We start from the raw sequence: 26,145 nt of genomic DNA on the forward strand, positions 1-26,145 counted from the left end.
ATTTGAATGGTTTTTAAGTTGTTTTTGGTTTCCAGACATATATTTTATGTTCATCCCTGACTCAGAGGAGCCCTAAGACAGGCATGGGTGAGCGTGCGTCCCCATCCTCACCCCACCCGACCTGGCCCGCACTTTTCCTGCATTTTAGCAAACACCCTTACCTTTTCTTTCCCTGAGAAAGCCAAGGATTGGATGCGCTTAACCTCCTGATTCCATGCAAATTCCCGGCTTCTCTCTATCCACACCTCATTCCCCTTCTGCCTCAGGGATCATGTTTCTTTTCCTGTTGAAGCCAATCTGGCCACTGGTACTCTTTTCTTTTTTCCTTTCTCTTTCAATTTTTCTTTGTTATGGCAAGTATGCTTAACAGAATTTTCCATATTAACCATGTTTAAGTGTAGAGTTTGGTGGTGTTAAGTACATTCACATTGTTGTGCAACCATCACCACTGTCCATCCACAGAACTCTTTTCATCTTGCAAAGCTGAAACTCTGTACCCATTAAACAATAACTCCCCATGCCCCCTCCCCCAGCCCCTATTCTACTTTCTGCCTTACGAATTTGACCACTCTAGGAATCTCCTATAAGTAGATCATAGAGCATTTATCTCTATTTTTTTTTTTTTTTTTTTTGAGACTGAATCTCACCTGGTTACCCAGGCTGGAGTGCAGGGATGCGATGTTGGCTCACTGCAACCTCTGCCTCCTGGGTTCAAGCGATTCTCCTGCCTCAGCCTTCTGGATAGCTGAGATTACAGGCATGCAGTATCACGCCTGGCTGGTTTTTTTTTTTTTGTATTTTTAGTAGAGACGGGCTTCACCATTTTGGTCAGGCTGGTCTCGAACTCCTGGCCTCAAGTGATTTGCCAGCCTCAGCCTCCCAAAGTGCTGGGATTAGAGGCATGAGCCACCACACCAGGCCAGCATTTGCCTTTTTGTTACTGATTTATTTCACTTAGCATAATGTTCTCAAAGTTCACCTGTGTTGTAGCATGTGTGAGAATTTCTTTCCTTTTTAAAGCTGAATAATATTCCATTGTATGTATATATCACATTTTGTTTATTCACTCGCTTATTGGTTTTAGATGGGGCCTCTTTCTGTTGCCCAGGTGTACAGGTATTCCATTGTATGTATATATCACATTTTATTTATCCATTCATTTGTTGTTTTAGACAAGGTCTCACTCTGTCACTTAGGCTGGAGTGCAGTGGCACAATCATGGCTCACTACAGCCTCAACCTCTCAGGCTCAAATGATCCTCCTGCCTCAGCTTCCCTACTATAGTAGTCCCAGCTACTTGGGAGGCTGAGGCAGAAGCCACCATGCCTAGCTAATTTTTTTTTAAAATTTCTTGTAGAGGTGGGACCTCACTATGATGCCCAGGTTGGTCTCGAACTCCTGGGCTGAAGTGATCCTTCCACTTTGGCCTCCCGAAGTGCTGGGATTACAGGTGTAAGCCACCGTGCCCAGCCTCCATTCTTTTGTTGATGGACACTTGGGTTGCTTCTACCTTTTGGCTATTGTGACTAATGATGCTATGAACACAGGTGTACAAATATCTCTTTAAGATCCCGCTTTCAGTTCTTACACCCAGAAGTGGAATTGCTGGGTCGTATGATAATTCTGTTTTTAATATTTGAGGAACTGCCATAATGTTTTTCACAGTGGCTGTACCATTTTCTATTCCCAACAACAGTGCACAAGTGTGCCAATCTCTCTATATCCTCACCAACACTTGTCATTTCCTGTGTATTTGATGGGAACCATCCTAATAAGTGTGAGGTGGAATGTGGTTTTGGTTTGCATTTCCCCTATCAATTAGTGAAGTTGAGCATCTTTTCATGTGCTTATTGACTATTCATATATTCTCTCTGGAAAAATACCTGTTCAAGTCCTTTGACCATTTTTTAATCTGGTTGGTTGTTTTTTTGTTGTTGAGTTGTAGTTCTCTATATGTTCTGGATATTAATATCTTATCAGATACATGATTTGCAAGTATTTTGTCCCATTCAGCAGGTTGCCTTTTCACTCTGTTGGTAGTGTGTTTTAATGCACAAAAGTTTTAAATTTTTATGAAGTCCAATTTGTCTATTTTTGCTTTTGATGCCTGTGCCTTTGGTGTCATATCCAGGAAGTCATTGCCAAATCCAGTGTCGTAAAGTTTTGCCCTACGTTTTCTTCTAAGTGTTTTATAGTTTTTAGCTCTTATATTTGGGTCTTTGGTCCATTGCGAGTTAATTTTTGCATATGGTGTTACGTAAGGGTCCAACTTCATTATTTTTCATGTGGATATCCACTTTTCCCAGCACCATTTGTTGAAATGACTGCCTTTTTCCCACTGAAGGGTTGTGGCACCCTTGTCTAAAATCATTTGACCATATATGTGAGGGTTTGTTTCTGGACTCTCTATTCTATTCCATTGGTTGATATGTCTGTCTTTATGCCAGTACCACACTGTTTTGATGACTGTAGCTTTGTAGCTAAGTTTTGAAATCAGAAACTGTGAGACCTCCAGCTTTGCTGTTCTTTTTCACAATTGTTTTGGGTTTTAGGGTCCTTTGAGGTTCCACATAAATTTTAGGATGGATTTTTCTATTTTTAAAGAAGAATCCTCTGTTCCTGTTAGCTCTTTCTCCACAGGCACCTTCTCCTTGCTATAAACATGCTCACTTCTTTGTCATCCTAACAACTATTCCTTTGACCCCGTGTCCACCTCAGATATTTGTTCTATTTATCTTTACATATTTTAAAATCCAACCTCCTTGAAAAAGAAGCTCACTCTCTCACTTCCTCACATATGCCCACATGCTTCTTTTTATTAGCTGATTTTAATTTTTATGAAGACAATGAATGGCCACAGTTTAGAAAGATGAAAAAGTGCCAGATTTCTTATAATGAAAACAGCAGTTTCCTGTGCCCCACTCTCCCCAAAGGCAGCCACTTAATTTTTCTGATATTCCAATGTGTATTTCCAACAACAGCCTGATAGTGCTCTTTGTAGATTTTTCAGTTTAAATACTATCTAGCCCAGGTGTGGTGGCTCATGCCTGTAATCCCAGCACTTTGGGAGGCCGAGGCGGGATCACCTGAGGCCAGAAGTTTGGGACCAGCCTGGCCAACATAGCAAAACCCTGTCTCTCCTGAAAATACAAAAATTAGCTGGGTGTGGTGGCAGGCCCCTGCAGTCCCAGCTACTCAGGAGGCTGAGGCAGGAGAATCACTTGAACCTGGGAGGCGGAGGTTGCAGTGAGCTGGGATCTTGCCACTGCACTCCAGCCTGGGCGACAGAGCGAGATACTCCATCTTAAAAATAAATAAATAAATAAATAAATAAATAAATAAATGAATAAATAAATAAAAATAAAAAAATAAATACATACTATCTAAACTGACTTCTTGTGACAGAAGGCAAGAACAGTGCAAACCTCACCCCAGCCCCCATACAAACCCATACCCCATCCTCTCAATACATTTAGTTTCATCTCAAGTTTTGGTTCAGTTAAAAATAGTTATATAACTTTGATTAGATAAATTTTCTTACATCCCATGTAGTATATTATGATTAACCTTCCCTATTTATATGATTTTTGGTTTTCTCTGAAGTTAAGTTTTGCCGTGTTTTTGTTTGCTTAGTTGTCTATATATGTTTCATGACTAAATTAGCCTCTTTTTCCTCTTGGCCTAGAGGACTCAGTAGATCCAAACCTGTGAGGAAGTTATGAGCATTCTTCTCTCTTCTCTCTTTTCTTTTTTTTTTCTTCCATACCCCTCACCCGCCCCCAGTCTCCCGCTCTAATCTGTGCTAGTTACTTATTGGGCCTCATACACAGCTGTTAGTGATCCTGGAGCTTCCCTCGCCATTGTCCTGGGAATTCCCTTTGCCTCTTACCTACAGGATCCCAAATTCCCTGAACCCCATGCCTGCCTTTTGGTGATTTGCTCCTTCGTTTTGGTGAAACCCAATCTCTAGTAGCTTCCTGAGAAAAGAGGCAAGAGAATTTAGAAACTTTGCATATTTGAAACTATCTTTCTTCTGCTTCTTTTTTTTTTTTTTTGAGACTGAGTCTCACCCTGTTGCCCAGGCTGGAGTGCAGTGGCACCATCTCAGCTCACTGCAAGCTCTGCCTCCTGGTTCAAGTGATTCTTCTGCTTCAGCCTCCAGAGTAGCTGAGATTATAGGCATGTGCCACCATACCTGGCTAATTTTTGTATTTTTAGTAGAGACAGGAGTTTCACCATGTTGGCCAGGCTGGTCTTGAACTCCTGAGCTCAAGTGATCCACCTGCCTCAGCCTCTCAAAGTGCTGGGACCACAAGCATGAGCCACCACGCCTGGCCAGAAAATATCTGTCTTCTACCTTGACAGTTAATTGATAATTTAGCGGGCATACATAGAATTCTAGTTGAAAATTATTTTCTCTTAGAATTTTTGGGCCAGGTGCAGTGGCTCACGCCTGTAATCCCAGCACTTTGGGAGGCCAAGGTGGGCATATCACTTGAGGTCAGGAGTTGAGACCAGCCTGGCCAGCGTGGCAAAACCCCATCTCTACTAAAAATACAAAAATTAGTTGGGCGTGGTGGCACGTGCTTGTAATCCTTCCTACTCAGGAAGCTGAGGCAGGAGAATTGCTTGAACTCGGGAGGCGGAGGTTGCAGTGAGCCGAGGTTGTTCCAGTGCACTCCAGCCTGGGTGACAGAGGGAGACAGTCTCAAAAAAAAGAAAAAAAAAATTTTTTAAAGAGATTTTTCTATTGTATTCTAGTTTCCTGTGTTGCTCTTGCGAAATCTAAAACTATCCAACTTTGAATCTTTTGTATGTGACCCCTTTTTCTCTCTGGAAGTTTCAAATGTCTTCTCTTTGTCTCCCGTGCCTTAGGTCTTTGTGATTAATAGAGCTGGGACTTGGTGAGCCCTAGCCCCTGGAACGTTGTGCGTTCAATTTCTTTGGTAACTATCTCCATTTCCAGCTCTTTGTTCTGTTTTTCTGGAGTTCCAAGTAGTAAAATATTGGACTTCCTGGATGATCTTGAATTTTCTTATCTTTCTTGATCTATTTTCCATCCTTTTTTTGTGCCTCTGGAATCTTTCTTCAACTTTATTTTCTAGCCCTTCCAATTAACATGTTATTGTTGCTGTCATATTCCTAATTATTAAGAGTTCTTGCCGGGTGCGGTGGTTCACGCCTGTAATCCCGCACTTTGGGAGGCCGAGGCGGGCAGATCACGAGGTCAGGAGATCGAGACCATCCTGGCTAACACGGTGAAACCCCGTCTCTACTAAAAATACAAAAAATCAGCAGGGTGTGGTGGTGGGCGCCTGTAGTCCCAGCTACTCGGGAGGCTGAGGCAGGAGAATGGCGTGAACCCGGGAGGTGGAGCTTGCAGTGAGCCGAGATCGCACCACCGCACTCTAGCCTGGGCGACAGAGCCAGACTCCATCTCAAAAAACAAAAAAAAAAAGAAAAAGGAATGAGAAAGAGTTCCTTTTGTTTTCTGAATGTTATTTTTTCCTTTTTTTGTATGGATTCTCTTCCCATTTCATGGATGCAATATTATCTCTCTGTCTTTGGAAATATTAATCATAGTTTTTTGATGTTTTGTTCTGTTGTTTGCATTGTATGTTTTGTAAACCAACAGGTGCCTGAGACAGATCTCAGTCGATTTAGAGGTTTATTTTGCCAAGGTTGAGGACACGCTTAGGAAAAAGAAACACAAACCAAGATAGGATCTGTGGCCTATGCTTTTTTCCAGAGAGGGTTTTGAGGACTTTAGTGTTATATTAATTATTAATAAAATTAATAATATCACATTAATTAACTATATTAATAGTCCCTTCAGGACTCTGTCTCCCCTTGACTTCTGTGACATCATACTAATCTTATTCTAGCCCTGTCTCTTTTTCTCTCCTCTTCTAGTTTCCTCCTCTGCCTCCCTTTAAAACACATCAATGGCTGAGGGTGGTGGCTCACACCTGTAATCCCAGCACTTTGGGAGGCCGAGGAGGGTGAATCACCTGAGGGCGGGAGTTCGAGACCAGCCTGGCCAACATGGTGAAACCCCATCTCTACTAAAAATACAAAAATTAGCCAGGCATGGTGGGCACCTGTAGCCCCAGCTACTCGGGAGGCTGAGGCAGGAGAATTGCTTGAACTGGGGTGGGGGAGGTTGCAGTGAGCCGAGATCGCACCACTGCACTCCAGCCTGGATGACAGAGTGAGACTCTTTCTCAAAAGAACAAAACAAAACAAAACAAAAAAGAACACATCCATGCCCCTTGGGGCTTATTCTTAACCTTCGTCTCTTCCATAGCAAGAGTAAACTTGCTAGAGTTCCCCACACACCATGCTTTCTTATGCCACTGTGCCATGGCCAGGCTGTTCCTTGGGTCTGTAGTGCCCTTTTTCCTTGGTTGCCTGATGAACTCCTATACATCCTACAAAACCCGGCTCCGGGCTTATGCCCCCTGCAAATCTTCTCTTGAGTCCCCTCTGAGAGAATTCATCACTACCTTCTCAGTATAACAGTAAAACACATGTTATTGCACGTATTACAAATGTTTGGGGAGTTTTTATATATTCATGTGGCCAACAAGGCAGGAAAAGCAGGCTTCCCTTCTGTCTGGATTTTAGACTGAATCACAAAAAATTCACATTTATCAAGGTAGGTGGAGAGGATACCAGGGGGGGTATAGCAAGAGTATACTTCACTCCAGGCTGAACCCCCTGAATTATTCTGAGGTGGCTGCACCTGGAGTTGGGAGTGAATATCATTTTATTACAGGCTGTGAGATTCTTGGCTCCCTGGACTCCACAAGGCACCCTGGTAACCTCAATAACCTTCAGTAGTGGAAACGGGAATTTTCTTCATACCTCGGTCTCCTGAGGCATCAGGGACCATCCACTCACTCCTGGCTCCACACCTCCCTCTAGGGTCAGCTGCCTTCTCTCCAAGCTCTCTCCGCTTCTCAGTGTCACTGTTGGCCACGCCCAGACAGGAGCAGGGGCTACTGCAGCTGGTGTCTCTTCTTGGGATGAAGCAGCTTGAAGTCTTTAGAGACACTTGTGCACACACTACTGGTCAGGCCTCCTTCCCATGTGTGTCCTTGAATGGGTTCCAGAGGGTCTCTGAGCCCGCTGGAATTGGTGTGGAATAGCTTTTGGCTTTTCAAAATGATGTGTGTGAATGCTTTTGGACTGCAAAAGTTTTCAAAGGAAGCTTGAACCCCCTTCCAAAAGTTAAGAACCATAGAACACTTAGATCCTCAAGGGAATTCTGGGATTACAGGGAGACCTCACTTTAAGAAAGATAGACAGGTCCAAAGCAACTATGTTGGGGTTACAGTAACTGCGTTGCAAGACGCTTCTCTCAGATGAACTGTATTTGTTGCTCTCCAAGCTTTAGCCCTGGAATCCACCCAGATCACCTAGCTGTGAACAAGTGTGCAGGGAGGGTTCAGGGAGTGATGAATAAGAGGCTGGGACTGGAAACACTTTTGATTGCTTATCGTGTGGGTGGAGGGAGGAGGGACATTCACATACAATCAGCCACTCTGAAAGTTTCACACCCAAGCGATCTCAGGCATCACCCACACGTTCTTTCTCTTTCTCTCTCTCTTTGTTTCTCTGTCTCTCTCTCTACACACACACACACAAACACACACACACACGCACACACACACACACACGCATGCACGCACACACACACACACACACGCATGCACGCACGCACCAAGGCTCACCAATGCTCCCTCTGGTGGCAAGAAGAAGAACTTATCTCTTTATTCCAGGAATAGAAATACAGCTCCTGGGACTAGGTCAGCCAATGCCAGGGTTTTCTCACATAACCCACACAGAGGACTGAAACAAAAATCACAGTTTTATAATGCCACTGTTTCATGCAGTGCCTTCAGGGCATTTTATTAAACCACAAAATACCTGGAGCTCACTAGCAGTGACTGATCTTACACACAATAACTTGGATATTAAAAATTCTTGGGCTGGGCGCGGTGGCTCATGCCTGTAATCCCAGCACTTTGGGAGGCCGAGGTGGGCAGATCACCTGAGGTCAGGAGTTTGAGATGAGCCTGGTCAACATGGTGAAACCCTGTCTCTACTAAAAATACAAAAATTAGCCAGGCATGGTGGCTGGCGCCTGTAGTCCCAGCTACTTGGGAGGCTGAGGGAGAAGAATCACTTGAACCTGGGAGGCAAAGGTTGCAGTGAGCCAAGGTTGCGCCACTGCAGTCCAGCCTGGGTTACAGAGAGAGAGACTCCGTCTCAAAAAAAAAAAAAAAAAAATTATTGGTTGAATCCTGTTATTGGCTGCCATTGGACATAATTAAAAATCATACTTTATGTTTTCTTGATTATTTCATCTTTTATGTTATTTTGTAGATGATAATGTAAATCAGGATAATAACAATAATAATCTGCTAAAAACATAGAATTTGATTCTCAGATTAATAATAAAGGGTGTAAAAGTCAGGTCTCAATGTAGCAGCCCCAGGTCACCAACTTTGAATGAAACATTTATACCCCTGGCCGGGCGCAGTGGCTTACACCTGGGATCCCAGTGCTTTAGGTGCTCAAGGTGGGAGGATCGCTTGAGCCTAGGAGTTTGTGACACTCTAGGCAACAGAGGGAGACCCAGGACCCCTTTACACCCTTTGTTAAGGACTCCAAAGACCTTTTGTTTAAGTCAGTTAAATCTATCAATATTCTCCATATCAGAAATTAAAACTGAGAAAAAAGGTCAACACATATATGTTTGAGACAGAGTCTTGCCCTGTTGCCCAGGCTGGAATGCAGTGGCACAATCTTGGCTCACTGCAGCCTCTGCTTCCTGGGTTCAAGCGATTCTCATGCTTCAGCCTCCTGAGTAGTTGGGATTCCAGGCATGTGCCACCATGCCTGGCTAATTTTTGTATTTTTAGTAGAGACAGGGGTTTCACCATGTTGGCCAGGCTGGTCTTGAACTCCTGAGCTCAAGTCATCTGCCCGTCTCGGCCTCTCAAAGTGCTGGGATTAAAAGTGTGAGCCACTGTACCCAGCCTAAAATATATTAATTCATTTAGTAATTATAATAAGTCCATTTTACATGTTAACTTATTTTATTATATGTCATAGTGTAACAATATATTATACATTATAATGTAAAAAAAATGAATAAAATATTATTATTTATTATAAATAAAAGGTTTTGTGATAAAATTACAGAGCAGAAATACCTAGTGAGGAGTGGCATTTTATTACATTTTTACAAATCCTTTTACTTGTCTGGCCTAATAGAAAACAGTTGGATTCTCATATCTGCTTTGCAATCAATGTTTGTTAGAAATATAACAAAAAATATCTAGTCTTGCATAGATATGTAGTCAGAAAACAGAAGTTTTTTTTTTTTCAAGACAGATTCTCATTCAATTGCCCAGGCTGGAGTGCAATGGCATGATCTTGGCTCACTGCAACCTCCACCTCCCTGGTTCAAGTGATTCTCCTGCCTCAGCCTCCTGAGTAGCTGGGATTACAGGTGTACGCCACCATGCCCAGCTAATTTTTGTATTTTAGTAGAGACAGGTTTTACCATGTTGGCCAGGCTGGTCTTGAACTCCTGATCTTGTGATCCGCCCACCTCAGCCTCCCAAACTGCTGGGACTACAGGAGTGAGCCACTGTGCCTGGCTGAGAGAAGTATTTTAATAGCTTTTTCAGAGAATTGTGGATATTCTTGGGTACTACATCAAAACTCGATAAGTGGGAGTTTCTTAAGGGTTAGCTACAATGTACAATCTGAAACCTATCAATAAAGTTTTAATACTCTGGATTTTGTGACATTATGCCTTGGTCATTTGGAGGATATTGATGTTCCAAGTTATGCATATTTTCCAAATGTTGACGCATTTCATACATTAAACAATGATAAACAATTACATCCTTAATATCACCATTGATCTTATCTGAAAAGTCATTACGCGTTTGGGAACCTGTCAAGCTCATGATGGCAGATAGAACTTTTCAAGATTCAAATTTTTGTTGGAAAGCTTGAATTTTATAATTGGCAACAAGTACTCTGAACTGTTTTCCTTGGAGTTACCGGCTTAGGCTGGGCGCGGTGGCTCATGCCTGTAATCCCAGCACTTTGGGAGGATCTGAAGGATCACCTGAGGTGAGGAGTTTGAAACCAGCCTGGCCAACATGGTGAAACCCCGTCTCTACTAAAAACACAAAAAACTAGCTGGCCGTGGTGGTGCATGCCTGTAATCACAGCTACTCGGGAGGTTGAGGCACAAGAATCACTTGAACCTGGAGGGTGGAGGCTGCAGTGAGCCGAGATTGGGCGACTGCATTCCAGCCTGGGTGACAGAGCAAGATTCTGTTTCAAAAAAAAAAAAAAGTTACAGGCTTACTTTGTTCATTTTTGAGAAAATAGTCAAGTCCAATTAACAGTTTTTCTTTTTCTTTTCTTCTCTCTCTCTTTTTTTTGAGACAGGGTGGCCCTCTGTTGCCCAGACTGAAGTATAGTGACTTGATCTCAGCTTACTGTAGCCTCAACCACCTGTGCTCAAGTGATCCTCTCACTTTAGCCTTCTAAGTAGCTGGGACTACAGGCATGTGCCATCACGCCTGGCTAATTTTTGCACTTTTTTGTAAAGACGATGTCTCTCCATGTTGCCCAGGCTGGTCTCCAACTCCTGGACTAAAGTGACCCTTCCACCTTGGCATCTCAAGGTGCTGGGATTACAGGAATGAGCCACTGCATCCAGCCAATAGTCCCCTCCCCTCCCCTCCCCTTTCCTCCTCTCCCCTCTCCTCCCCTTCCCTTCCTTTTTTTTTTTTTTTTGATATAGGATTTCATTCTGTTGCCCAGGCTGGAGTGCAGTGGTGCTATCTTAGCTCACTGTAGCCTTGACCTCCCAGGCTCAAGTGATCCTCCTGCCTCAGCCTCCCAAGTAGCTGAGCCTACAGGTGCACACGATTATGACTGGCTAATTTTTGTATTTTTTGTAAAAATGGGGTCTTACATGTTGCCCAGGCTGGTCTCAAACTCCTGGGCTCAAGTAATCCTCCCACCTCGGCCTCCCAAAGTACTGGAATTACCAGCGTGAGCCACTGCATCCAGACAATAGTTTTTCAATCAGTCCTTTTCTCAAGTAAAAATGATGCCTTGGCTGGGCACAGTGGCTCACGCCTATAATCCCAGCACTTTGGGAGACTGAGGTGGGCAGATCACCTGAGGTTGTGAGATCGAGACCAGCCTGACCAACATGGAGAAACGCTGTCTCTATTAAAAATACAAAATTAGCCGGGTGTGGTGGTGGATGCCTGTAATCCCAGCTACTTGGGAGGCTGAGGCAGGAGAATCGCTTGAACCCTGGAGGTGGAGGTTGCGTTAAGCCGAGATTGTGACATTGCACTGCAGCCTGGGCAACAAAGGCAAAACTCCGTCTCAAAAAAAAAAAAAGATGTTTTATGATGGAATACAGCACTTATAGCTTACATAGATATGTAGATATGTATTCCATATACTTTGGTCTATGTTAGAAGTGCTCTATATTCTAAACATATTTAATTTAATACAATTAACATTTTTTTTCTGTTTCATCAAGGATGCTTAAATAAAACTGGCTTTTTGGCCCCAATGACTGCAACATGGGAAAGAATAAGGCACCAGTTTTACCCACCATTGCCTTCGCACTATCAGCCCACATGCCAACCCAATGCAAAGACAAACATGGTACCCCCAGGAGTCGGTGGACCACTCTTCAAGAAGCATTACCACATCGCAAACCCAGGATAGTCTGTGATGGGTCTGTCTAAGGGGGCCTAATCCCTCTCCACCTCCTGCTTTGGCTGTGGAAATTCATTCCACCCCCAGCTCCCAAGGCCCCTGTTTGGTTTCCAGCCTCTGCTGCAGCAGGTGCACTCTGGGTGTAGTTATATGTCTGCAGTCCCATTCCCCGCTGGACTGACAGTGAGCACCTTGGAGCTGGGCTTTGTGTTACCAATTTTCCTATAGCTGAGCCCTGATGAGCAGCAAAGAGATGGGTGGAAGTGTGGCTGGGAGTCCGCATGTATAAGGAAGCAAAGGGAGGCCTCCTCTTTCTTGCACGGAAAAGAGGGTAGCAGCTTGCCCCTCCCCCTGCCCCAGTGTGAACAGGGTGAGACCCCATGAAAGCCCTATCCTCAGAAAGAGGCTCAGCCCAGCCTCAGAGTTTTGGAGAGGTTGTCCTATCCTGGCTAGGGTCTGGAAGGATCTTCATTAGATCTGCTGACTGAGAAGTTCCCACCCTGCTCAATTCCTCCCCAAGCCTCCTTCAAAATAGTCATGGGGTAGGGGCAAGGATGTGAGAGCGGGGAAGAAGGAGGGCTGGGGTCTGTGGAGGTATGGGGCTTTGGAGGAGAATGGAGCGGGAGGAGGAAGCAGCCAGGGAGGTGGGGATACACACCAGAAACAAGGGCAGGGCTCTTTGTCTGTGTTGGCACCTGCTTCCCCCTGACATTTCTGGCCCCAGCCTGGGCACGGGGTGGAGGGGGTGGTCATAGTTCAGGGTGACCTCCCAGGGCCTAAGTTTAACATCAATAAAGGCCCAGTGCCCAGCTGTTGTTTCTATGTGTGTCCGAGCACATTGTTGGAGGGGCGAGCAGTTCATCACCTATGTCAAGGTCAGTGAGTGGCTGCGGCTGCTTCTCTCTGGGGGAGGGGGCATCTGGTGCCCAGACACTCCAGGTGCCAAGAACTTGAAAGAGATGGCTTCTCAGACGGCCGTTTCCCTGTACCCTGAGCCATGAGTCCCTTAGCCTTATTTCAGGACCCTGAGAAACAAGCAAAGATCCCTCCTGAGCCATGAGAGGCAATTTCCTGCACTGTGTCTGGCCAGAAGGTGCCTTTCTGTGTTGGCTACTTGTCCATTCGTTTATTCAATGAGCATCTACTATGTGTCAGGCACTGTGGTGGTCACTGAGGATATAAAATTGCATAGGACATAGTGTTGACACGCAAGTTTCTCCCAGATGAGTAAATAGATGACTTTGATATTGTGGATGCCATGTAGAGAAAGAGGGACATACAGGGCTACGGGGCCTGGAGGAGCGGCTCCTAATGCAGTCGGGTGGTCAGAGTAGACTTCCTGGATGAGTCAGTGCTCCACTGAGACTTGGAGGAGGGTAGGAGGATAGGTGGATTGGGAGAGAAGGGCCTTTGGAGAAGCCTCTGGTGATCTGGGGATGTTGAATAGTTCTGTGCAGCTGGGACCAGGGGGCATAGGGGCTAGGGAAGCTGTAAGGGTGTGATCACAAAAGCACATGTGACTTGACCACAGGTTTGCATTTTATCCTCATATTGTCATTGAAAGAAGGTGGTTCGGGTGGCAGTGGGATGGAGAGGCTTCCGGAGCAGTCAGCTGGAGCGGTGAGGAGGTTGCTGCCATGAAGCTGGCAGAAGGCAGTGGCTCAAGCAGAGACAGTGGTGTGGGTCTGTGGAGGAGGGCGGGTTAGGAGGCTTCAAGGGGAGCAGGACAGGGCTTGCTGCTCCGCTGGCTGTGAGGAGGAAGGGAAGGGAGCAGAGGGGGTGACCCTCAGATTTCTAGTTTGGCTCAGCGGCTGTGGCTGGGCCTTTGTGTGACAGGGAGAAGAGAGAGGGAGCAGATGGGGTTCAGGGTGGGGCCATTGAGTGAGGAGGGGCTTGGCGGTGCCTGAGCCAGGGTGTTGCCCAGGCAGCTGGGCACATGGGCCTGGTGCTGGAGTGGGCCAGGCTGCCCCAGCAGGCCCCAGGGAAGGACGGCAGGCTGGGATGCCGTCCCCACGGACTCAGTCTCTTCTCTTAGCCCTGGCACTAAGTGCGTTCCTCTGGCAAAGAAGAAAATAATTTCTGTCCCTCGCCATCTGCTGCATGGGAAGATGGGAATGGAGTGAGCACGGTATGAGGGGATCAGGAAGGTCAAGGGGCTGTGTCCAGCTGCCCAAACCATCCAAGAGGCCAGCACCATGCTGAGGAGTGTGGCGGGGACAGGAGCCAAGGTTCATCATTGTACCCCAGGGCCTGGGTTGGTGCCTGACAAAGAGTGTTTGGGGGGCTCCAGAGCTCTCTGGGTCTGAAGCATAGGGTGGGGAGGGAAGCATGGGGGATGGATCAGGGCCGGGGCTGCCCATGCCCAGTTCAGGGGCCCTGCTGAGGGTGAGCACAGATGAAAGTGTTGTGTCTGCCTAGAAGGGGTGCTTTTAGGTGTTTTTTTCTTAGTCTTTCTATGATTTTATTTTCTTCCTTTAACCATAATAATATGATATCCAAAGTTTGTCTTAACTGGTGGATGTTATACAGGCTTATCCATCCCACTTACAGGCAAGACAAATGCTGCTTCCTGCAATGGCCCCATCACGGACCCTCGTCATCCAACCCAAGTCGCCCCCTTGCCTGGCTTTATCTTCACTGTATTGTGAGATCGCTTCATTGAATCTTATCCCAGACTCTAACTTTTCCATGACTGCCATGATTTTGCCATGTTGTTCACACAGAATGTGTCTGACCTTAGCTGCACTGCCACCGCCTTTGGGACCCTGAGCCTTCTTGCCAGCACTGCCATTCCGGAGGCTGCTCCCACTTTACCCTTTTCCAGAACCACTTGTTCCTTTGGGTGGCATCTTGGAAACTTGCTGTTGAAGTCTCAGCTGCCTAAGTGGTTCTTAAAGGGAGGTCCTCAGGCCACCACCTGAGAAATTGTTAGAAATGCAAATTTCTGGGCTTCATCCCAGACCTGCTGAATCAGAAATTTGGGGAGGTGAGGCCCAGAATCTGTGTTTTAACAAGCCCTCCCCAAAATTCGGATGCCCTATAAGGGTTTGAAAACCACTGAGGGTGGGCGGGGGAGTGGGGAGGGGCCTGTTCTGCTGCACACCATGCTGGGTCCAGAGAGAATAGATGGAGGGGAGAAGCCCCATCAGCTGCCCCTGGGGACAGCCTTTTCAGAGGGAAGGTAGAACTGTGCACCCAAAAACACAGGGGAGGCAATGTCTAGAACCAAGTGAGCATCGGAGACAGAAGGTCCTGTGCAGGAGAGCTGGGTGGAACCTGGTGGGTGGGTAGCATGGGGCAGAATTGGGAGAGAGACGCAGTGACCTGGTGTCCCAGTTCCCAGGTTGCTAACTGCTCACGTGCCAGCTTGAAAATAATTAGTTTCTAGGGAGGGGTCTACACCCAATTTGCTAGATCACTCTCCATCACTGTCCTCCACATCCCCCCATCCCTGGACATACAGGGTCAGCCCCACCGACTTATTATGGGGATTCCTGGAGAGGCAGCCTGTTTTGCGGAGACCTGTCAAGGCACTGCCAGTCCCAGGCTCAGGGTGTGGAGGCTCAGCGGCAGCACAGGAAAAGGGAACCTGGGGTGGGAGTGGGGTGGTCTTGGGGCCTTCCTCCTTCATTCTAACACTGGGCTGATGGGAGAAACTACATGGGCCAGAAGAGAATTCAGGGTGTGGCAATGCTAAGCTCAAGGAGCAGGTAGTTCAAGAGAGAAGTGAAGCAACAGGTTTGGCAGAGGGTGGTGGGTGTGGGAGGGGGTCAGGGGCATGGGGAGGTGTGTGGAGGGTGCAGAGTGTGAGAGATACACACCCACCTGCCCAGTGCTGGGGCCTGCAGGGACTCACAAGACCCTCACCCTCTTCCCTGTGCCCTGCCTCTCCTTCACTTCCACTCACCCCATCTCTAGCCCTACCCAGGCTTCCCTGGAGGGGAATAAGAGCCTCCTCTCATGGTGTCTCGGTGCTGAAAAGAGTGGCTAATATTATTTGTTACTACACAGCCAAACCTCTTACAATTAGGTACATCAAGAATCAGTCATTCAAACCATCACTTATGTTTTTTTTTGTTTTGTTTGAGACAGGGTCTCACTCTGTCTCCCAGGCTGGAGTACAGTGGCATGCGATCTCGGCTCATAGTAGCCTTGACCTCCTGCTGGGCTCAAGCAAGCCTCCCACCTCAGCCTCCCAAGTAGCCAGGAGCACAGGCTTGCGCCACCACACCTGGCTAATTTCTGTATTCTTTGTAGAGATGGGGCTTTTGCCATGTTGCCCAGTCTGGTCTCAAACTCCTGAGCCCAAGCCATCTGCCTGCGTCAGCCTCCCAAAGTGCTGGAATTACAGGCCCGAGCCACCATGCTCAGCCCGTTTACTGTGTTTAATGTTGGGATGAATTATACACAGCTTTGGGGTCACAACACTGGTCCATTCCAAGTTCCCTGTGGGAACCACAGTGTTGGCTGAAGATAAGGACATTAAAGTCATAGCAACGGCCTCTGTTTACTGAACACTTACTATCTGCGGGAGCACGGACTTTGGCACCAGAGAGCTGGGTGCAGCTCTCAGCTCTGCCTCGTCCTTGCTGTGGGACCCTGGGTGATTGCTGAGCCGCTGTGAGCCTGTTTCCTCACAGCGTATAGTAGGGTAAGTAATAGTGCCTACCTCAGAACATTAGTGTGAGGCCTCAAGGGGTATATACTAAGAACCAACATTTGTTCAGCATTTGCCTTGTGCCAGGCCTTTGCAATGGCCTTTATACAGAGCACCTCATTGGAGCCTCACAGCAACTTCCGGGGTGGACACAATTATTATCCCCATTTTATAGATGAGGAAGTAGAGGCTCAGAGGGATACGTTGCTAAGCTTCACTGTGAGTGTTCCTGGTGAGTGGCAGAGCCGTCTACTTCCAAAGTCATGTGTTGACTCACCTCACTATGCTATGTCTCTAATGCCACAAACTTTCATGTGAGGCTGATTTGTGGTGAAAAATTGAGGGTGACAGCTTTTGGTTTCTTTGTTCCTTCTGCTCTAGTCCCCTCAGCCCCCAGCCCTGCCCCCTCTCAGAACTCAGCCACAGAAAACTGGCCCTGGAACCACGATGGGCTTAAGAGGTGGTGGGCGGAGAAGGCGGGGAGGGGCCTGGGGTTGGCTGTCACTGAAGCGAATGCCCCTGAGTAGTGGCGGGAGAGCCCGTGTCAGGAGGGGCCGCCAGGAAGACAGATGGTCTGGGCTTTGTCACTTGCTAATTTGGGCTCTGTGCTTCCCAAACCAAGCCAGGGCAGCCAGGGCTGACAGGTGTCAGCCTCTGAGGTGATAGGCCCTGACTCCACAACCTACAGCCTTACAAGGCTTAGCTCCTCTGGCCAGACACTTCCTTCCCTTGCCCTGTGGCCTCCCCAGCCCTGGAAGGGACAAGGATGACACTGGAAGCCAGTGGCACTAGAGGCTGGAAACCCCTCCAGGCCTTCTCCTCTCACCGACACCCATCTCACCATCCCTCTTTCCTGAGTTGCCCCTTCCTCCCGCGATCTGGCCAGCTCTGGTTCTCACTCCTTCTCCTGTCAATTCTTCCATCCATTTCCACTGAGCTGGGCGGTCACAGAAGATCTGAGAGGGTACCCACCACAGAGGCCATTCTCCTGAGGCCTGGATTCTGGTCAAGGCTGCCTCAGCCTCTCCCTGGACTTTAAAAGAGGATAAAGGGGCCAGACATGGTGGCTCATGCCTGTAATCCCAGCACTTTGGGAGGCCAAGGCAGGAGGATTGCTTGTGCCCAGGTGTTCAAGACCAACCTGGGCAATATAAGGAGATGCCACCTCTATAAAAAATTAAAAAATATTTTTAAAAAGAAGTTAAGGGAAAGCCAGCAGCCTTGTCCCAGGGAGGGGGACCCCATGGAAGCCAGGCTCAGCCTCAGGTCCCTGCACATCCTTAACCCACTTTACAAATAAGGAAGCCAAGGTTCAGAGAAGATGCTGCATAGCTGGATCAATTCTGCAGCGAACCTGAATTCAGCTTAGTGTCTAGAAGGCCTGCAATAAGGCTAGGGCCAATGCCAGGAGGGGAAACTCATGTGGTCTAGAGTAGGGCTTGGAGATGAAGCTGGATTAGGAATTAGAACAAGGTCAGTTTTAGCATTTTGCATGCTGTGTGCAGAATGGATTGAGAGGGCAAGCGGCCACCTCAGTAAACCAAGCAAGAGAGTAGAGAGCAAGAAGGTGAAGGTTCTAGTAGGTTAGGGATAAAGACAGGGACAGGGATTATATTGGGGTTAAAAGGAGGGTTAGTGTTAGGATTAGAATTGGGCTAAAGTTAAGGTTAGGGAAGTGTCTCTGCTTTGTGGGCAGCATGACAGAGCACTGGGCTGGGAGTTAGGAGACCTAACCCCTCACCCTGTGGCCTCTCCTCATGGGGCCTGGATTTCCCCACGGGTACATGGATTGGACTGGACAGTCTTCCTGCTCTGGCGTCCTGCGATGCTCTCGGCAAGATCAGAGCTGGCTTTCTGGAAGGCCAGGCCGTGGTGGGGCTGGATTCTGGCCCACTCTTCCTCAGGGCTGCCTTGCTGTGAAACCTGGGCTGCCTTGCTGTGAAACCTGGGCTGGTTTGTTTCACTGACCCTCCCAGGCTCACCGTTTTCCTGACTGGTCCCAAGCACAGCTGGAACCGTGAAGTCCAGGGCCCATCAAGGCACTGAAGAATGTATTAGTTTCTCATTGCTGCTGTGACAAGTCAGCACAAATAACCCAAGTTTATTATCTTACAGCTCTGGAGGGCAGAAGTCTGAAGTCAGTCTCCCTGGGCTGCAAGGCAAGGTGGTGGGAGGTCTGCTTCCTCCTGCAGGCTCTAGGGGAGAAACCGTTCCCTGGCCTTTTTTGGCTTCTACAGGCTGCCTGCATTCCTTGGCTCATAGCCTCCCTCCATGATCAAGGCCAGCAGCATAGCATCTTTTCTGACGTCTGCTTCCTTCATCACATTTCCTTCTCTCAACCCTGCTCCTCATGCCTCACTCAGCTGAGAAGGACACTTGTGATTAGATTGGGCCCACCAAGATAATCCAGGATAATCTCCCCATCTCAAGTGTCTTAATGTAATCACATCTGCAAAGTCCCTTTGCCATATAAGGTAACAGATTCACATTTGCATTAGGGCATGGGCACCTAGGGGGGCCATTATTCAGCCTAGCGCAAAGGGTGCTGCTTGGGGCTCTCCAGGGCCAGGAGCACTCTCTCTGGCTCTGTGTCTAGGAAGGGTCCTCCCTGACCAGTGAGCATCTGTGTCAGACAGAACCTCAGCTCTGGGACAGCTGTGCCTGCTCTGCAGGGAGAATAGGAAGCCTGGCCCCAGGGCAGATGTGCACTGAGAAGGGGTGACCTTTTCTGTAGGCAAGGAGGGGAGGAGAAAGGCTGCGGAGGCGCACTTGGCTGGGGCAGCCAGTGGGCCACAGGGCTGAGACCTCCAGTGGTGGCCCCTCAACTGGGTGTGGGTGGCCTGAATCATTGGGGCCTGCTCTGCACCCACTCCATACATGAAGGAAGATGGGGGTCAGGGGCAAGGACAACAGGGCACTGCATTCTTGCTTTTGAAGGCCACCTTTGAGAGACTGCAGGAGAGAGACGCTAGAGAAGTCAGTGTGTGAACTGGGGCTGAAGGTCAGGGTGGATCTGAGAGGGTGAGCTGGAGGCTGGATTCCACGTGGTGTGCAGGGATGGTGGGGATGGAATTGGGACACTGGGGTGAGGGGTCCTGGCCCCATGCTGTCCAACAGAGTGTGAAGATGAATCACTCCGAGTCTAAGATTCTCCATGGCTCCTGCCCAGGGAGGGCCCCTGGCTGCATTATGTTCTCCACGTCTTGCTGCAGACATCGGGCCACCTACTTTCTTGGCTTGTGTTCACCCTGCTTTGTTCTTCTATTTGTTGAACTGTGCTCTTTTATTTTTCCTTTTCAAAAAGCAGGATAATTCATGCAGAGAATTCATTTTTTGAGAATATCAAGGCCTTTTAAGAAAGTTATTGTATAGGCTGCTCATGGTAGCTCATGTCTGTAATCCCAGCACTTTGGGAGGCCAAGGCAGGTGCATCGCTCAAGGCCAAGAGTTTGAGACCAGCCTGGCCAACATGGCGAAACCCCATCTCTACTAAAAATACAAAAAATAGCCAGGCATGGTGGCACGCCTGTAGTTCCAGCTACTCAGGAGGCTGAGGCAGGAGAATCACTTGAACCCGGGAGGTGGAGGTTGCAGTGAGCCACTGTACTTCAGCCTGGGTGACAGAGCCCCTGTACTCCAGCCTGGGTGACAGAGCGAGACTCTGTCTCAAAAAGTAAATAAATAAATAAATGGAAAGTTATTGTATAAATTATAATAAGCCAAGGCAATAAACTCCAGTAGGCTCATCTGCAAAGCCCCTAAATTCCTTCTTCCCTCTAGCTGCTCCTTTTGGCTGGAGCCCGCCTTCATTATCCATCCCAGCCTCTCCACTTGGAATCCTATGTCCCCAACCCCTATGCCTCCCCAGACCCTGTCATTTCTCCCTGGCAGCCTTCTCACATAGAGGCCTCAAAGTTGACCCAACCAGAACAGAATTAGAGCAACCTCTATTAGGCAGCAGAATGTCGGTGTAGAGAGGGCAGGGCCTTTACCTCTGTGGGCACTGGGGTGTGTCTCCTTAGGACACCCCTGCCCATTACTCTCTCCCTATTCATATGGGGAGCATGGCTGGGGCTCCCTAACCTCCTGCTTGCGAGGCCTCTCTCTGGCCTCTGAGAGGGTCGGTGTCCTGCCCCAACCCATGAGATGACAGACTATAATAGCCACAGGATTAACATAGCAGGCATTGTCTTTCTCTGACTATAGGGTGGGTATTATGTGTTCATCAACCATCCTAAAAATACCCAGTAAACAGGTGCAGCCCCTGTGGCTCCAGTCCCCTGGGATCTGTTGGCTTCTGGCTGGAGATGAAGATTATGGCAGGGGAGAGGTGAATTAGTCTCACTGAGCTCCAGGCATGAGACTCGGGCGTCTTTTGGAACCTGGGAAATCTAGATTCCAGGAAACCCATCTGGAGGGGGATGCAGAGTGTCTGCAGACCCTCAGACCTCCCTGAGCGTAAAGGTGGGCCCTGCTGCCACTGCCATTCTGCTCAGCCCTGGAAACACTCACTGGGGTCAGCCTGTAACACTGCTCACATCACTCCCCCCAGCCAGGCACCCTCCTATCCCAGGTGCACCAGAGCCACTGAAAAATCCCTGAAAGCTGAGTCTTTAGCCCTCTTGGGCTTTTGGGGCATGGGTTCGGGGGCCTCATTTCCATATTGCCTTACAAGAGATGCAGGGTTAGCCCAGTGGTCCTGTTTCCCCAGCTGCTACTTGCCCCTCTGGGCCTTCACTGTGGCCCTTTGCTCTCCCTCATTCCCCCTCCCGGTCCCATCTCTGCTCAGTCCCCACACCTGGTCTGGCTGTTCATTCTCTCCCCTTCTGCAGCTCGAGTCTCCCCAGGTGGGTGCTGGTTTCACTCAGTTGGTGGCAACTATGTGCACAGGATTTGCCTCTGCTCCTGAGCCACAAATTCACATGGCTTTCCGCCTATGTGCCTGTTGTGTGCATCGCAGCACGCATATGCCCTGTGAGGTGCGTGTGTGTGTGGTGGGAGGGGTGGGAGGGAGGAGGGGCAGCAGGAGGGGGCAGTGGGTCTGTTCTATTTTTACCGGCCAGTTGCCGCTGGACACAGTTTTCATAGCCTCCCCTCGGCTCTGCCCCTCACAGTCTGCAGTCTACGGTGAGGCACAGGCCAGCCCAGCTCCACGAGGACTGAACAAGGTAAGCGTCTGCAGCCCAGAACTTCAGATGTAGGTTGATCCCAGGCAGAGAACCTGGGGCTTTTGTTTAAGGAGAAAGCGAGGTCTTGGAGCTGGAGAAAACCGTTTCTTGCCTGTGCAGTTGGTTTGTTGGTAGAACATTCCTAAAATACTCCCACAGCATTTTGTCCCACAGAATGGCATCTCTCCTGCAAAACTGTTGTGAGAGGTGAAACCTTTTCCTGGCCATTTGGAGGCTGCGAGCAAGGAGCAGAATCTTCCATGAGGTTCCTTAGGAGCCCCAAGGCAGAGCCTAAGGGATGATGTTTTCACATAGGATGCCCAGCAGGGTGTGGGAGGGAGAGAGCACCCAGGGGAAGGGGTGCCCCTGGGATCAGAGAGCCGGGTGAGTGCTCAAAATCAGCAATGCCTGCAGCGGAAGAGAAGGAGGGTGCCTGGCGCGCAGGACTCCCAGGGAGCCTAGAAGGCAGGGCCAGAGCTCCCTGCTGACCAAGGAAACCATCTTGCTTCTGTGTTCTTTGTCTTTGAGCAACGCTGTTAGCTCCCTTTGCCCATCCCTCTGTACTGTAGCACAAGAGCAGGGGAGGGCAGACCGGCAACCCCTCTTGACCACTCCTGCTCGGAGCTCCTGGCTCTGAGGAGCAGCAGTAGATACTGGGGATCCTCTTGAAGGAAGGCAATGGTGGCAGCATTTTGGGTTGAGGCACAGGAGCCAGTAAACACCTAAGCCAGAGCAGTATGTACAGGGCAACCCAAGGCTTGGGGCAGGGGGCCGTGTGGCGGTCCCTGACTCAGGTGGAGGCTGAAGGCAGCACCTGCCACCAGGTTTGGGAGTCACAGTCCCACAGCAGCTCCGAGATTAGGCTTTGCTGTTCAGAGCTCAAGATGGGGGCAGCCCAGTACCATGGGCTTGGGAGTGTTAACCGTCAGTCAAGGAAGACAGGGATGCCCTTGAACGGGGGTCCAAGGTCAGGGGGCGGGGAGCAGGGGGAAGCACATGAGACTAACTAGATACTTGTGGACGTGATCATTGGATGTGCAAAGAGATCAGTTATTTCCCCTACACATATACTCTGTCTCTCACACACACACGCTCTCACACAGTCACTTACACACATTTACACACACAGACTCAATCTCATAGTCTAACTGATAGTCCCTTCCACGCTGCAAAGCCTCAAGGAAGGGAAAACCCAGCTCTGAGGCAACCACCAGAGACTCTTTGCTCCCTCCCTCGGGTGGAGGATTTTCTCATTATCTCCTTGCTTGCTGCTTGTGGAGGAGATGGAATCCTGGCTCTCCAAGCCTTCCAGTGGCTGCTATCTTCATCCTGACTTATCAGTCCTTGCTTGTCTTCCACAGAGCCTGGCAAGGGCCCCCGTCTGGTGGGTGTCAGAGCACAGGCTGAGGCCTCTTGCCTGACGTGGGACCCCTTGGTCTGGCATTTGTCAGTGAGGCAGGCTGGGGGCAGGCCCCGGAGCTTGGCAGCAGGTGTAAACTGGCCTTGGAAGGTAGGGGCCCACACTGGGGACAGTTGGTTCTCTGAGGGAGACAGGGAGGCATGATCACTGCCAAATGCCCACCAAGGACAAGGCATATCCCAGGGAGACAGACGCAGACCTGGTGCCCTCTGGACACTGGCATTCCTGGAGGCTGATGATGGACAGATGGGCCTGGAGGTGGCTGTTCGCCAGCTGGTGTTTCCTTTGGACTTCCTCAGTGTCTTTGGAGAAGCAGAGCCCTCAGAATAAGCAGCTGCCTATAAAATCTAATTCCAGCCAAGCATCTCAGGAATTCATGGATTGTCCCCATACCCCTCCCTCTGTGCCCCAGCATGACAGCTGAGACTCTGGGGTCACACTACCCCTCCACCTCCTCCACCCCAGCCTTACCCTCCCCTGGTGGTGGAGGCAGAGGTGGAGGGAGGCCCAGAAGGCTTTCTGACCCATTGGGAGATTCAGGGGAGGTGGCCAAAGCTGTGTTCACTGGGGTCGGGACAGTGCTTCATGGGCATAAAGGGAAAGGAGAGAATTAGGGCAGAGGAAAGGGTGGCTCTGGGATACCATTATTGGAAGGCACTTTACAAGTGTCTTTTAATTCCCCACTTCCCAGAGCCCCCAACCAGGTTCTTGAACCAAGTCCAAACTCCTGCCCACTCCACACATACTAGGCTCTCCCATCCTTCATTTCACAGCCTGGCTCAGGGCTCCTGTGTGCCCCTGCACACCTGCTCTCCACCTCAGCTGTCCCCTTCCTTTCCCTGAGCTTTTGCACCGTCCCTCCCTTCCCGTGCATTGGAATGCTCTGTGTCCAGGCCCAGGCAAGACGGTGAATTATGTCTGGTTTTGGAACTTCTCCCTCTGCAGCCTCACGGACCCCCTCTTTGGCCTGGGCCCCAGGATCACCTGGTCAGGGGGCTTCAAATTGTATTCCACATCCAAGTGTCCTCACAGAAGACCGCAGGGCTGCTATGGGAGCCCCCTTCAACCAGTGCCATTTGGGTCTTTTTGTTCGTTTGACTTTTATTTTAAGTTCAGGGGTACATGTGCAGGATGTGCAGGTTTGTTACACAGGTAAACATGTCATGGAGGTTTGTTGTATCAATTATTTCATCACTCAGGTATGAGAGACATACCCATTAGTTATTTTTCCTGATCCTCTCCCTTCTCCCACCCTCCACCTTCCGATAGGCAAAATGCCATTTTGCTTTTACTGATTGAATTTATTTTACTTCCAAGTAAGATTTGGTTAGAACAAAGGATTCAACCAAATAATATTAATTAAATATTATTTTAATTAATTATTATTAATTAATAATAAACATCAAGAGGAAATCCACTGATTTAACCCCTAATTTTGCAGAGAGGAAAACCAACCCAGAGAGGGGAAAGACAGACTAGGGTGAACACAGGATTTCCCCTGCCTCGAGGCTTATCCTCTCCCACTCAGGGCCTCCCACTGCCCCACCCTGGGGGTGCCAGTTGCATTGCCATCTGTGGATGGAGTTGTGCCATGTGGCAGCTACCCGTTTTCCAGCATCCACTCTGTTCATTCACTTTCTAGGCCTTCCTCTCTCTGAGCCCTTCAATGACTACCCTTATTCCACAGGATAAAGTGTAAACTCAGCCTGTCCTTCAAGGCCCTCATGAGTGAGCTACACTCTCACTTATTATTATTATTACTTTTTTTTTGAGAAGGAGACTCATTCTGTTACCCAGGCTGGAGTGCAGTGGCGCGATCTCAGCTCACTGCAACCTCCGCCTCCTGGGTTCAAGCAATTCTTCTGCCTCAGCCTCCCGAGTAGCTGGGACTACAGGCATGCACCACCACGCTGGCTAATTTTTGTATTATTGGTAGAGACGGGGTTTCACCATATTGGCCAGGCTGGTCTTGAACTCCTGACCTCATTATCTGCCCGCCTTGGCCTCCCAAAGTGCTGGGATTACAGGCATGAGCCACTGCGCCCAGCTGCTGTCACTTTCCAAACATATTTCCTATGGACTCCATTCTGTTCTCCACCGGGATTGACAAGCTTTATCCGGAAAGGGCCAGATAGCTTTGTAGCTCACATAAGGTTTCTGTTGCAAATTCTTAAAAAAAAGCTTACAACTCTTTAAGCAAAAACAGGCTGGGGGCCAGGTTACGCTTATGGGCTGTAGTTGGCTGACCCCTGCCCTCCAACCCTGTCCCATCTTGACCTGCTGGAATCCAATGTGTCTGATTTCTTCCTTTTGTGTTCTGACTCTGTCTCCTAGGCTGGGCTCCCAAGGCCCAGCTGGGCGGGGGCAGGGGTTCCACTTTCCTTCATGAATGATTCCTCTGTGCCCCCTAGGTGCTGTCCCACTGCCACCATGCCGGAAGTGTAAGTAGTCTCACCGCCATCTGGGGCCCCAGGAAGGCAAGTCCCTTTGCCACAGACTTCAGCCCCACAGTGGAGGCACCATGTTTTCAACCCCCAAAGCTTTTCCCTAAGAGACCAGGTCCTCAAACAGGGACAGCACTTGATGGTTTCCCCCGTGCTGCCTGTGTCCTCCCAGCCATTGAGCAGAACTCACTCCCAGGTTGCCCTGGGAGTGCCTTTTTGGCCTGTGCCTCAGAGTTTTCCTGCCTTGATCTAGCACATGAATTGCATGTACCAGGCCACCACTTAACACTGGCGCAGTAGGTGAACAAAGCTTTGGGAATTTACCCAAATTCCCAATGGATGGATGCTTTCACATTACTGGAACCCTATGTTAAGGCTTCCCTCCCCTTCCACCACTTGTCCCCAACTTACGATGCCCAGTACCTCTCAATAAGAATGCCCCGTAGTTCAAAGGGCTGTTGGATTTTTATTTTATTCTGCCGGAACTCAAACCGCTCCCCTTGCCTGATGCCTGATGACTTTCTGGCTCATTGTTGTCACCGGCCCCCTCCTCCCCTAAGCTGTTCTGTGAGGTTCTGCAGCTGCACATGTAATCCTCATTGTTCGTACTCACTCTGTGTTCTGCTCTTTCCCTGTCCTTCCTGTGATGGATTCCTGAAGCGAGGTAAGTGATAT

General features: G+C 48.9%; 1 pseudogene; it reads right to left on the reverse strand.

Moving 5' to 3' along the window:
• Positions 1-14,242: 14,242 nt before the first annotated feature.
• On the reverse strand, positions 14,243-14,651 carry LOC129060189 (peptidyl-prolyl cis-trans isomerase NIMA-interacting 4-like; annotated as a pseudogene).
• Between the last annotated feature and the right edge of the window lie 11,494 nt (positions 14,652-26,145).

The sequence above is a fragment of the Pongo abelii genome, chromosome 1 (assembly GCF_028885655.2).
Source record: "Pongo abelii isolate AG06213 chromosome 1, NHGRI_mPonAbe1-v2.0_pri, whole genome shotgun sequence".
Classification (NCBI taxonomy): domain Eukaryota; kingdom Metazoa; phylum Chordata; class Mammalia; order Primates; family Hominidae; genus Pongo; species Pongo abelii.